The 13,689-nt window shown below is 34.3% G+C and overlaps 1 long non-coding RNA gene across 2 annotated transcripts; it reads right to left on the reverse strand.

Moving 5' to 3' along the window:
- Nucleotides 1–519: 519 nt before the first annotated feature.
- LOC106299015 lies at nucleotides 520–2,245 on the reverse strand. 2 transcript variants are annotated; one of them, XR_001261646.1, is made up of 3 exons: nucleotides 1,477–2,245; nucleotides 995–1,290; nucleotides 520–912 (listed from the first exon to the last, which is right to left on the reverse strand). It is a non-coding gene; the product is annotated as an uncharacterized LOC106299015 (long non-coding RNA). The 2 variants fall into 2 exon arrangements; XR_001261647.1 differs by having other exon boundaries at nucleotides 527–731.
- Between the last annotated feature and the right edge of the window lie 11,444 nt (nucleotides 2,246–13,689).

Raw genomic sequence — 13,689 nt, forward strand, 5'->3', positions numbered from 1 at the left:
TGTTATGAGCCGCATATGTTGAAAATTATAAAGGATGTGGGGCCCGTTGCACTATTTGCACAGTTAATTTCTCTTCTATATAAACGATCGTTTCGATCGTTTATAAACACACCATTCCTTCTTCTTCTAATAACACATCCTCTCTTGCTATCAGTGTTATCTTCTCATACGGGTATAAAATTTTGCCCTTATTTAAATTTCTTCGATACAATAAAATTCTAGTTTTTTTATAACAATAACATGTTTTTCTGGGTTTTATTGTTTTGTTTAGCCTAAACATTAATATTTTTTTTATCTTTGCTAAGAGTTTGAGTGATTCTTGTGATAACTCAACTTTCTAAACCAACTGTTACAGTTCTTCAATTTTGTTGTTGTGCCCCCTGATCATTTGTTTTTGCCAATTTGTTCTCTTACCACAATTTTCCCTTGACCATCAATTCCACCAACTCCCAAAATCATCACATTTTATTCTTGTCTAGACATATTTGTTTTTTTCCTTCCTTCTTTCACTCTAGTAAAACATTGTGATATTTTCCAATGTATTTGAGTTTCACAGTTGATTCCCCTCATAAATGTAATGTGTTCTTATGTTGATCGTACATATATATTCCATGGCTATTAGATAGGTAAAACATATCACATGTCCTGAACGTTAGAGGTAATTTCATTCTCATGTTGAACACCATCCCTTGTGTCTCTCGACTCTACCACAGCCTCCGTTGTAAAAGAACCTGTGAGAAAGTCATAACACATAGACATCTCTAATTTGAAAATCTTGGTATGTCCATCTTCTTTTTTCCATTGCGATTTTAAAGGTTCGAGTGAGGGTCTATGGCTTTCGCGTAGTGGTATGGCAGTGTTCCCTAGATTTCATTTATTTTTTTGGTAGTCTTTTGACTATTATTATACTGTCTGCACATTAATCGGTTAATTATAAATCATAGATACAATAATATTGTTTTCTCAAAAAAAAAAAGATAATAATATTCTTTACCTATTTTCATTAAGAACTATTTTTCGTCAGTCTCCACATTGTCCTTGTCAGTTGTCATATATGCAACCTCACCTTATCGCTGATTAGGTGTTCCGGTGCTTGAAGGTAGTCAAGCTGGTGGTTGTTCTGGAAGGGATGAATCAGATGATGAAAGAGTGGTTGATGATTTTGTAGAGTTTTGTCATCGGAAGACTTTGAAAACTCTGTGATCCAATGTTGAAGTTGAGACCTTCTTCTAAGATATGCCGATAGTGGTTGGCTCATGCAGCTTGGATGAATACGTTGACCAAAGAGCTCTGTTCAGAACAGTGGAGTGAGAGATTAGTTGAGAGTTAGTAAATCATTACATTAAAAAAATGGTATCTACAAATCGTTGTTATGAGTCAACATGCTACAAAGCCATGTTGTAGAGCACAAGGTGAGAGAGTGAGATAGATAATAGACTTGGAGTATTGAAGAGAACAATATAAGTACTGGCCTACCTTCTCTAGAATCGGGGTGGATATCAGGGAAAGTCGCGAGACTCACCACGCCATCTTTAGATTCCGAAAATTCCCCTGCCAAAAGTCAGTAAAAAGAACCATCATTCATACCTCAGTTTTCCATCCATGAGTTCTTCATATACAGCAGAGTTTCTTGCACTATTGAAAGATCACCACTACCCTATGGCCTATACAAAGGGAATCACATGACATGTGGAAAAATCCTACGACTTTCTCATTTCGAATTGAGTAAGATTTTGCTCAAACTAAATTTAAATTCATTACCTAGACAAACATATTTGACATAATACATCAAAAAAATTAGATTAAAAGAACATAAACTCAGATTGCGATCATTAACTCTACAGCTGCAAAACGAGAAGAAAGATAACAAAAACAGAGAATATCAGAAACAAATGCGTGGCTTAAAAATCTGTTGGGAAGACCGTCTGAGATGCAGATTGTCTAAAGTGACGTAAGGCGCAGAAGCAGGAACGGTGACTAATAGAGGGCTGTATTTGATGAGTGCAGTTTTTTTATGATGGGGTGTGGTTCGAGTTTCTAACCCTAAATTTATAAAGGAAGTTGATATAAACATGAAACGACCGGAGTGGGAATTACAGTGATGATAAATAGTGAGGTAAATGATTTGGAATTGAATAAGAAGTTTTGGATTGAAAACGATTTTTTAAGCTGTAGAGGAAACGTTGGTCTTTTGGCTTTTCAGTGTCTGAGCTTCTTTTGCTTTCAATGGCTACGATACGATTGAGGAAAGTGGAAGAATACAAAGAATAGTGAGCACTGGCGATCCTTTTTCTATGTCGACAAACTTTTCTGTGGGCTTTTTTTTTTTTTTTTGAGTTTTTGGGTTATCATTTTATTTTATATTAAAATGAAAATAGGATAGAGTAAGGTTTGAAAATATTTAGGCCCAATGTTTTTACAAAACATAGAGTTGGCTATAAATCACAAAGCTCATTAATAAAATCAGATTTTATTGAGTGCGACCCACATATGCTGATGTGGCAAAAAGCAAACTCCTTATTGGACGATTTTCCAAGCTGACGTGGATGGCCTAACTGAGGTTCATATCCCCTTTTTATTACTTGTTTGATATACCTTTAGTTAATATTGTTTTTAATGTTTATATATCATTTATTTTGCAATAGCAATCTCGTAAAAACATATTTTGTGTCCTTAGTTTCTCTTTTCTTTTCTACTATAGGTTTATTATTAGAATAATTTCTTGGTTGTATTTAGTCCTTAATTATAAACAGTTACTAGATCTTGACCCGCACGATCATGCGGGAATATGTATCAAGTTATTAATAATTTTTAAAATTTAAATAAATAATTCTGCTATTAATAATTTAACTAATATTTTATTTCTGGCTAACATATATAATAACATTATATTATGGTATTTTTAATTTTTATATATTTATGTGCATTGTGATTTATTTATATAATCTATCTTTCTTACCTAATTTAAAGATGTTTGGTATTAATTAATATTGTTAATAGCATTGATCTGTTTGGGCCAATTATTTGAGTAAAATGGCAGTGTATTGTATTTAGTAGGCTATATTAAAATTATTTCAATATGAAAGTTGGGCCATTTCTAATACCTACATTTTATTATTTTGTGTTTTTACTACACGCAAGCCCACGTCAAGGGTGTATTAAATTTAAGAACTTACAAAACAACAGTTAGGTCTAATGTAATTTTTCTGTTTTAATAATTTGATCATAGTTGTTGAAGTACTTCGAGAGTGTCAAGTATGATATTTTTTATAGTTGCAACTGATATTGAGATCTTGTAAACTATCGGGAATTTTGATCACATATATATGATGTATCATCTATAATTTTTGTACAATGAGATGAAAATAATCAGTTTAACTTTATACAGACAGAGCATACTTGTTTTACTTCGTTAGTGGTTCTACAGAATATGAAATAATTCTAACATCTATGACGTAACATATATAGTTTTTGCACTATGAGTACATGAAAATAATCAGTTTAATTTTATACAGAAAATAAAATATTTGTTTTTAAATAGATGCGTTACCATAGTTTTGTCGAGTATGATATTTTTTCATATATGTTTGGGATAATATAAATTTCCTAGCAGTTAGATTTTGGACTTACTAATTTTTCAATTGATTTTTAGATTGCCACATAGGTCAAATTGACATCTTAATTAAGTGACACCTAAGCAAATTTTTTTTTTAATTAATACAAACTTAAGATTACAACTTTTTAAATGATTCTCTATTAATACATAGGGGGTGGAAGTGTCCATCATTTTATGTCAATTTTTGAGTTTGATGTTTCAAAAATGGAAATTTTTCTCAAACTACTTTTTGACATCTTTCTGATGAGAAGTGAGAAAGACGCAAAATTTCAAATGGATTCTCATACTTATTGTATGAATTTTCTCTATTTATTCTTCAATTTAATGTATTTTGTGAGTTATACTATAAGTTTTTGTGGGAAAGTTGATATCTAAAATTAAGTTGGGTTCAAAATGCATCTTTTATTTTAAATATGTAAATTATTAGATATTGTTTTAATATATTTGATCTAAATAATAAAATATTAGAAAATGTGGAAGAAGTTTTAAAATATTAAAGATTGTAATGCTACGTCAATTTGTTTAGTGCATTACTTAATTAACTTCCTCGGAAGATGGATTATTCAAATATATGTATATATATTATATAATAATTAATAATTTAACAGTCTAGGGAGTCTATTATGTGTTTTAGTGTTCTACGGAGTTTACTCGGTAAGACCATGTACATGAATTCTAACACTTTAATTTACATCTTTTCACAATCCACATCGTCTTTTTCTTCTTCGACTTATTAATTCAACGCATATACAAATTTTATCTCTTCAATGGTTTTGTGTAAAACATTCAACACCCTAATTATGTTCTAATTTATATAACTTAATAGCCACATATTAATTAAAAATTGATTGTAACTAAAGTAAATAATTAAAAATGACATAGTTTAAATATATTTTATTTTTATTTATATTCTTTACTATTTTCAGAAAATAGTATTAAAATAATATTTTTCAAAAAAATATACAATGACATAATAGAATTCAGAAAATTAATATTAGTAAAAAATAGAAATTATAAGAAAAATTGACATTTTTATTCTATATCCAATTGAAATGAAACTAGTCTTTATTTATAGATCATTAAAAATGTTAATTTTTGGTATAATTTTTATTTTTAAAGAAAGTGTTTTACTATGAATTAATTAAGTTTAAATTATTGAGTGAAAACTAAAAAAAGAACAAAAACTAGATAACCAATAATAATAGAAGATGTGTAACAGTGTAAGGGTGGAGCCCAATTTATTTGTTTTCAGCTATTTGAAATTTTTTAACACTTGTAAATTCACATATGATTTTTTCAATTCAACATCTACCTTACGTTGGTTTAAGCTATTGAATAATTTATTCAACAGCCCATAGCTGATAGTCCAAACTAAGTTATAACCCAACAAATATAAGTTGATCAATTATAAATTAACAATCATGGATTATAAGTTGAAAGTTACAACAAACTAAAAGCTAAACAAGTGAAATTAGTTAGGAAAATTTGTCAAAACTGAAAAAAAACAGCATGGTTGTCCTTTTGGTATAATTTTTTTTGTCCATTTTTGTCTCTTTTATCCTTTATATTTCTAAAACTTAATGAAATAATTAGTCTTATGAATCAAAATTTTTTAAAAAATAGAAACAATTAATAAATCACTCATATACACAAACTGGTATATTTTGGTTGAAAAACTTCATAAACTAAAATTTTAAATTCCGTTCTACTAAAGTAGATTTTGTCTTCTACGGAAAATGAGTTAGTAGAAATTAAATTGCAGATTAAACAAGTTCATTTACATTTTTTTTTAAACGAACAATCTACTTTTAATTAAACTTCTGAATATAGTGAATGCGAATTCTTGTAAAGTTAGCTAATTTTTTTCCAAATGCAGTTTCTACTTTTATAAGGTATTTGATATCACTCAAATTACCCTAAATGATTTATACTCTCTCAAATAAGAGGTTGAAATGTAGTACCTAGGGATCGAATCCACAAGGAGCTGGGACGCACAAAAGTTCTTAAAACAATTTATGATTTAAGTCAGGTTAATTAAGTAAATTGTAAATTGCAGTGGTGAACAAGGTAGTTATTCGACTGGGCTTTGCGCGCTTCACCGACAATCGACAGCACAGATTGTGCATCGATCGATGGTAGACTCTGAATGTCAACCTTGAACTTGTTCGATGGCCAGCTTCGAGCTTCCTCTCATTTTATCTCCAAAATGCACTCAAATCATCTATGAACCTAGAAAAGTGCTAAAAAGATTCTAAAACAAGATAGATAGTTCCTAAAACACCGATATACCATGGCTGAAAATGGGTAAAATTGATATACCATGGATTTTACTCATTTTAGCCATGGTAAATACATATTAGTTGTTTTGGAGTCCTTTTAGTATATTTTCAGGTTTTGGAGTGATTTAGAGGAAAGTGGTGATTTCGGTGCATTTTGGAGATAAAATGATAAAGACCCGTGGTTGACCATCGAGCAGCCTAGCGATCGATGAGCAAGGATGATAATCGATCGACACACACTCTGTGTTGTCGATCGACAGCGAAGCGCGCAGAGGCCAGAATGGTTCCAGCAGACTTTAAGCCCAAGTCCCACAAGAAATACCAGATTACCCCTGACGAGTTTTAACCTAATATTTATGTGCTCTGCCATTATTCTAGGCAACACACACTTTTCTACTTTCGTACTTTCATACAGCAAAACACTTAGAGTCTTAGGTTTGGAGAGAAGATCCACGAACTCCTTCAGAGATTTGTGATTGGAACTCCAGTTTTCTACTCTATTCTATTTATGCAGTTTTTATATCTTGTTGTTATTAATTTCTTAGTCATGTCTGAATAGTTCTCTTTGTTGCATTTAAGGTTTAGATATTCATGAGGGATTAGCCAAAAATATAGAATTGCTAAGTGTTAGGATATGAATCAACTAAACTGTTCTTAATGTCTGTGTTCTAAAGTAGCTAACTTGGACCTTGCCTATATATATTAGGGCGCAAGCGGAAGCTCGGTTCTTTGTCTGAATTAGTTTAGATTATGCTAGGATTTCTAGAAACAAGCGGAAGCTGATTTAGTTAAAACTAGTGAACAAGTCAAACCGGTGCGATAACGCTCCCTGGAAGGTTCATCGATCGGCAACTCATTAGTTGTATCGAACGACGGGCTAAAAGGTGTATCGATCGACACCATGCTGTTGGAATCGATCAACATTTTCTCAGGACCAACAAGCGACAGTTGTGGTCTTAGATCCGGCAATAGATAGTCTAAAAATATAAAATTTGATCGACTATTCTTATACCAAAAAATGAGACAGCACAAACCATGAAGGATTACTGACCGATTGCGTGCTGCAATCTTCTCTATAAGATAATCTCCAAAGTCTTAGCTCATCGCTTAAAAACAGTCATCCCTGCAGAGGCAATAGAGATGAACTAGTCTGCCTTCATTAAGGACTGCCTCCTTCTTGAAAATGTCATTTTAGCTTCAGATCTAGTTAATGGGTATTACAAAGCTGACTTAACTGGTAGGAGCATAATAAAATTTGATATATTAAAAGATTTTGATACTATCAATTGGTCCTTCATTGTCTCAGTCTAACTGGTAGTGAATTTGCATTTCCACAACATCTTTACCAGTGTTAATTAATGGTGAGCTGGAAGTTTCTTCACCAGTGCAAGAGGTATTCGCCAGAGCTGTTCTCTCTCTCTATTTATCTCTACGTTATTCTGAAAAATATCCTCTCTAAAATGCTTAATGCTGCTGCCTCTGCTGGAGAGTTTGGGTATCATCCCTCTTGTCAGGCTATAAACCTCACTCACCTTAGTTTTGCAGACGACATCCTTGTGTTTATAGATGGACACCCTCATTCTCTTAAGGGAGTGCTGGACGTAATGGACATGTTCACTATCATATCTGGTCTCTACATCAACACTGCAAAATCTTCTATCTATGCTGATGATAGTGGGTTCTAGCGATCCAAGATACAACTTCAGAGTTGGGCTTACCCGTAGGACATTTGCCTATAAGATACCTCCGGCTTCCTCTTACTACTCAAGATCTTACAAAGCTTGACTATGAACCTCTTCTCGACGAGGTTCGCAAGAGGCTTCTCTCAGGGACTCATAAAGCTTTATCTTATGCTTGTCGTTTCAGCTATTAAAATCTGTGATTTCGGGCATTGTGAATTTCAGGAGTTCTGCTTTCATCCTACCTCGAGGCTGTCTTGAGTAAATATAGTGTCTTTGCAATGCATTTTTATGGTCTGGCTCTCCCAACAATATTCATAAAGTGAAGGTGGCTTGGGCAGATATATGCACTCCTAAAGCTGAAGGTGGACTTGGTTTCAGGAGATTCAAAGATACCAATACAGTTTTTGCACTCAAACTCATCTTGTGTTTATTCTCTTCCCCAAGCTCTCTATGGGTAGTATGGACTCGGAGCAATCTTCTTTGCCATTGTTCTTTTTGGGAGATCAAGGAAAATAACATGGGATTTTGGATATGGCGCAAGCTTCTCAAGTTGAGGCCTCAGCCTATTGCTTCTTGAGAGCGGAGATTGAAAGTGGCTCCTGCGTTTTTTTCTGGTCCGTTGACTGGTTAGGGCTGGGTAAATTAAGGGAGTTAATATGGACTGCAGGTACACACTACATGGGCTTGTCTATGGATGCTAATGTCTGTGATGCAGTTGTCAATGGTAATTGGAAATTTGGTTAAGAACTTGGAATCAGGTTCGCCAGCCTAAAAATAAGGTTGAATGGGACAAAATCATTTGGTTTCCTCAGGGAGTTCCTTGATTTGCTTCTATCTCTTGGTTGGCAATATTGGACAGACTTTCAACAAGAGTAAGGATGCGAAGTTGGAGAGTTACACAAGGCTGTGTTTTTTGTGGTGAAAGAGATCGAATTAGAATCCTCTTTCTGAAACTCTCCATCTCCTTATCATTATTAGCTCCTCTCTTCAGAGGCTTGGGAACCTCTTCCTAAAGGTTCTTCCCACAGTAGCATGATCAACTTGCATAGGCTCTGGTGCATCTTTAGATTGCTCACTGATGTTGTCTGTAGGTGTCTCTGAAGGTTGAGATGGATTTCTGAGTGCATATAGTCGTGCTAAATTTATCTTGGTTAGTTGCACTAGGTAGCAAAGAGGTGCTCGTCTATCGAGGACTAAGGTTGGCTGTTGATCGGCGGTTAATTCTCTCTGTCGATCGGCAGTTTGCTCACTTTTTCGATTGATGTTGACATGAAATGGTTTGGGTGGATGAGGGTGCTTAGCTGCGAACTCGTCATGGGTCATGATTCTAACCATCTCGCATAATGCAACTGACTCTGTCGATCGATGTTGAACATCAGATGTCGATCGGTGTTCATTCCAATCCATCGATTGATGTTCATCGCTTGGTGTCGGTCGACACCAATGTGAACAGCCGAAGCTCATGGAGCTTTTAACATCAAAGTCTTTCTCCTGAAGCTTCTCCTCTTTGGACACGTGCCATAAATCATCTTCTATGATAGCATTGACGTGGTACTTCAGTGCTTCATTACCTTTGATGAAAGTTTTTTGTTTCTTAACAGCTTGTCCTGTCTGAACCACTTGTGTCTCTAACTTCTTCATATGTGTGTTCAAAGTCTCAAACTTTGAATTAAGCTCAGTGTAGAGAGTATCTATCTTCCCATTGAAATTCACCATAAGCTTTTGCTGACCCTCAAGAACTTGGTCAATCATTGCTTCTATCTTGCTCTCTCAAGTCTGCAGTGGCACGTTCTGATAGGAAGAATTTCCATAGTTTTTGTTGATGTTGTTGTTGAAGTTGTTGCTGTATGGTTTCTGGAATTGTGAATTCTGGTTGAAGTTACTCCTCTGTCCATTCCCATAGGAGTTTCTATATCCACTTTGATTCCCAGGCCTTTGATTCTGAAAGCTTGTACCACTGATGAAGTTCACATCTTCTTCTAGATCTCCATCACTGTTGATCTCTACAGCTTCCATATATTCTGCAAAGTTAACTTGCTTCTTGAGAAGCTTTTGAACACTGTCCAGCTTGGTCTTAACATTGTTCGACTCCTCCTTTCCTCGTGTAGCCGATTTTCTTCTCTCAAAATCAGTGTTCTTAGTGCTATTGCTAGACACCAAGTTCTCAATTAGTCCCATAGCTTCTTCCGGATTCCTAGTGTCGAAGTTCCCTTCACTAGTTGTGTCCAGAGCCATCTGATATGACATCGCGATGCCTTTGAAGAAAGTGCTGAGCAGCTGCACTTCGTTGAATCCATTGTGTGGACAGTCTCTCTGATAGGACTTGAATCTGATTCAAGAGCTCTGAAAGACTTTGTAGGCTCCTGAGTGAATGTAGAAATCTTGCTCTTTATGTCCTCAGTTCGCGACTCATCAAAGAAATTGTGCAAGAACACATTCTTTATGCCAGCCCAGGATGTGAGAGATCCTGGTGGTAGCTGCTTAAGCCAACACGAAGCTTCTCCAGCCAGTGAGTACTTGAAGAGGTTGAAGAAAAGATAGTCCTCAGGGACTCCATTAACTTTAATGGCAGAAACCAAATCCTCGAACCGCTTCAGATGGTCCATAGGATGCTCGTGTGACAAACCACAGTAGGGTGTCTGAGCCACGAGTGTAAAGTACTTGAGTTTCAGCTCGAAGTCTGTCCTCTGAATAACACAAGGACTAATAGCAGATCTGTTGGTGTAGTACTGATCTGGAAGATTGTAGTTGGCCAACGTTCTGGGTCGAGCAGCATCGTCTACAGCTTGAGCAGCTGTAGCGATATCATCATCTTGATAAGGAATTACAGCCCTCTGATCATCTAACCTTTGAACTGCTGCATTACTGACCCTCCTGGTCATGCAGGTCTCCATTCTCACCCCTCTCTAGGATCAGTGTTGCAACCATGTCTTACGGAAAGGTGTTGATCTATGTTCGGGCTGAAATATAAATCGGCGGTAGCTCACAATTGTCGGTCGACGGATGAAGAGTATCGGTCGACGTTTGCTGAGAAGTGTTGGTCGACGAAAAGGTGTTGTTGTCGATCGATGTGGATCATGCAGGGTCTGAGAAAAGCAGTGATTTTTCTTTTTTGCTTCTGGAACTACGGGGCATGCACCTGAAAGAAACTAAGAAAAACTTTTATCAGTTTTTTGAGTAACAGAAAAAACCTAGACTTAAAACTGCTTAGAGGAGATCTAATGGCGATCAAAGCTCCCCAGCAACGGCGTCAAATTTGATATTACTCAAATTACCCTAAGTGATTTGTATTCTCTCAAATAAAAGGCCGAATTGTAGTACTTAGGGATCAAATCCACAAGGAGCTGGGGCACACAAAAGATCTTAAAACAGTTTATGATTTAAGCTAGGTCAATTCAGTAAATTGTAAATTGCAGTGGTGAATAAGGTAGTGGTTTGGTTGATTGGATTGAGGTTTTGTAAACAATTATGAGAAAGCGTTAGACTTAGGGTTTCTGGTCAGGTAATCAGGATTATAATAATATAGAAGCTAAAGTACTTTATTGGATATTCTAGAACTCAAACAAAATAATATTCTATCAAATATCGTTTGTTTAGAATATCTATTGTCTAGATCTCAGATCTCAACTGTTTTTTGTTGATCTGGAGAAAATGTTGATTGATATTATCAATGGATAATTGATCGATACACCTTTCAGAACATCGATCCATACAACTATAGGGTTGTCGATCGATGATCCTTCCAGCTAGCTTTACCGAGAGGGTTTGACTTATGTTCAATAGATTTAACTAAATTAGTTGTCTCTTGTTTCTATCAATGCTAGCACAATGTGAATTAATTCAGGTAACAGACCATGCTTCCGCTTGCGCCTAATTATCCTAATATCAAGGTTTTAGTTAACTACTCTAGAACAGAGGTAATAAGAGCAATTCAACTGATAGATATCACAAACAACTCAACAATCTATATTTGGAGCTAATCCTTCATAATCTTATTTGAACCCTAAACCTAACGCAGTGAATTACTTAGACATAGCAAAGCAATTCATAGCAAATAATATAAAATAATGCATAAATAGATTAAGGTTAGAAATATTGGAGTTCCAATACAAATCTCTGAAGGAGTCTTGGATCTTCTCTCCCAATCTACTAAAAACCTTTTCTGTGTAAAACTAGAAACTAGGAATAGAATAGAAAGTATGTGTTGCCTAGAACAATGGCGGAGCACATAAATATTAGGTTAAAAGTCGGCCAGGGGTATTTCTGTATTTATGTCTTGACTTGGGTTTTAAGTCGGCTGGGCTTTGCGCGCTTCGCCGTCGATCGACAGCACAGAGTGTGCATCGATCGATGGTAGACTCTGAATGTCGACCTCGAACTTGTTCGTTGATCAGTTTCGAGTTTCCTTTCATTTTATCTCCAAAATGCACCCAAATCATCAATTTTCTCCAAATCATCCATGAACCTGTAAAAGCGCTAAAACGACTCCAAAACAACATCGATAGTTCATAAAACACCAATATACCATGGCTGAAAATGGGTAAAATTCATGGTATATTAGTATTCTAAAATTCTATGAATGTGAAATGTAGACACTATTCAAACGGCTACATAAGGTAGAATCTGCTTATGAGATTTTTATCTTGGTTCTACGGAGTATAAAAAGTGCTTTCTACAGATAAGAAAACCTGATTTTGGCGAAAATTATAGAATATTCAGTTAAGAAAATATTCTAAAAATATTTGTAATATTCTAACGTTACTAAAACGTATATAGGTCCATTTACCTTGTCAAAAATATCAAAAATATATTTGTAATATTCTAATTTCCCTCAAACATGTGTGCCCTTTTCCTTTTTATTAATTTTTTTTAAAACGTTTTTTCCTTTGTATTAAACTTATTAAACTTTTTAATAGATTTTTTTTTTAATTTTAACATTTTTAAAACATTTGTAAAAAATAAAAATAAAACTTTGTAGAACGTTTTTAATAAAAAAAAACTTTGTCAACTTTATAAAAATAAAACTTTGTAAAAAAATAATAAAAACGTTAAATAAACTTTATAAAACGTTTTACAAACTTTTATTTTTATAAAATCTTTAAATTTTTTTAGTTTTTTGTTTTATTAAAAATTTTAATAAAAAAACTAAACTTTAAATTTTAATTTTTTAAAAATGCTTTTTCGTTTTTATTAAACGTTTTAAAATTTAGTTAAGCTCTTAAATTGTGTTTAATTTGATTAATCAAAGGTTAATTTTGGGATTACGAAAAAATTATACTAAATAGACAACTTAAGGATATTATTTTATCAAATTGACCATCATGCTATTTTTTGTTCCGTTTTGGCAAATTTTCCAATTAGATATCACTCAAATGTTTCAATACAATATACAATAGCAAATTGATTTAAAATAAATCTAAGTTAACCAACATTAAATACAATATATTCAAACAAATAAATCTTATTAAAACCATTCTTATTAATAAGTTCAGAATCTTGCAAACATATAAACGATGGAAAGCCGAACATAAACATAACATAGAAGTACAATGAGAGTCGAGTCCAACAAGAGCAGACATAGTAGATACGATTACTGGATATTGAGTGCGGTATAAATTGTTTTCTTTTTCTAAGCAATGAGTGCAATTTTATCTTCAGGAGTAAGTAGTACATGGTCGGGCCAAGCCTCCCAAGCGCGTGGAGTTGACATAATCAAATGGGAAATGAGTAGACATACCAGGGAGTACTATTCCCACATTCCGAAGCGATCTCATCATCCAATTCTCTTTGTACTCTTTGCCTTTTTTTTTTTGAAACACTTTTTTTTTTTTTGAAACACTACTCTTTGCCTTTCCAGAACAAACTCCCCAGGGCAACATTATCGCTAAAGTTCTTAATTTTTTTTTTCCGATTAAAAAAAAAAAAATAGAAACGAACCAATCGTAGGCCGCCACGTGTCAATGGGGCCCGCGAACATTACAAGGACCAAGCCAAAACGTCTCTTATTTAACGACTTCTCCCCCTCGGTTTTGGTGTTTTTGTGGATCCCCTCCACTTAAGGATCAAATTTTGTGCCCGATAATGTTGTCCTTATAAACTTCCACGCACCAGT

Source organism: Brassica oleracea, chromosome C6 (genome assembly GCF_000695525.1).
Source record: "Brassica oleracea var. oleracea cultivar TO1000 chromosome C6, BOL, whole genome shotgun sequence".
NCBI classification, from domain to species: domain Eukaryota; kingdom Viridiplantae; phylum Streptophyta; class Magnoliopsida; order Brassicales; family Brassicaceae; genus Brassica; species Brassica oleracea.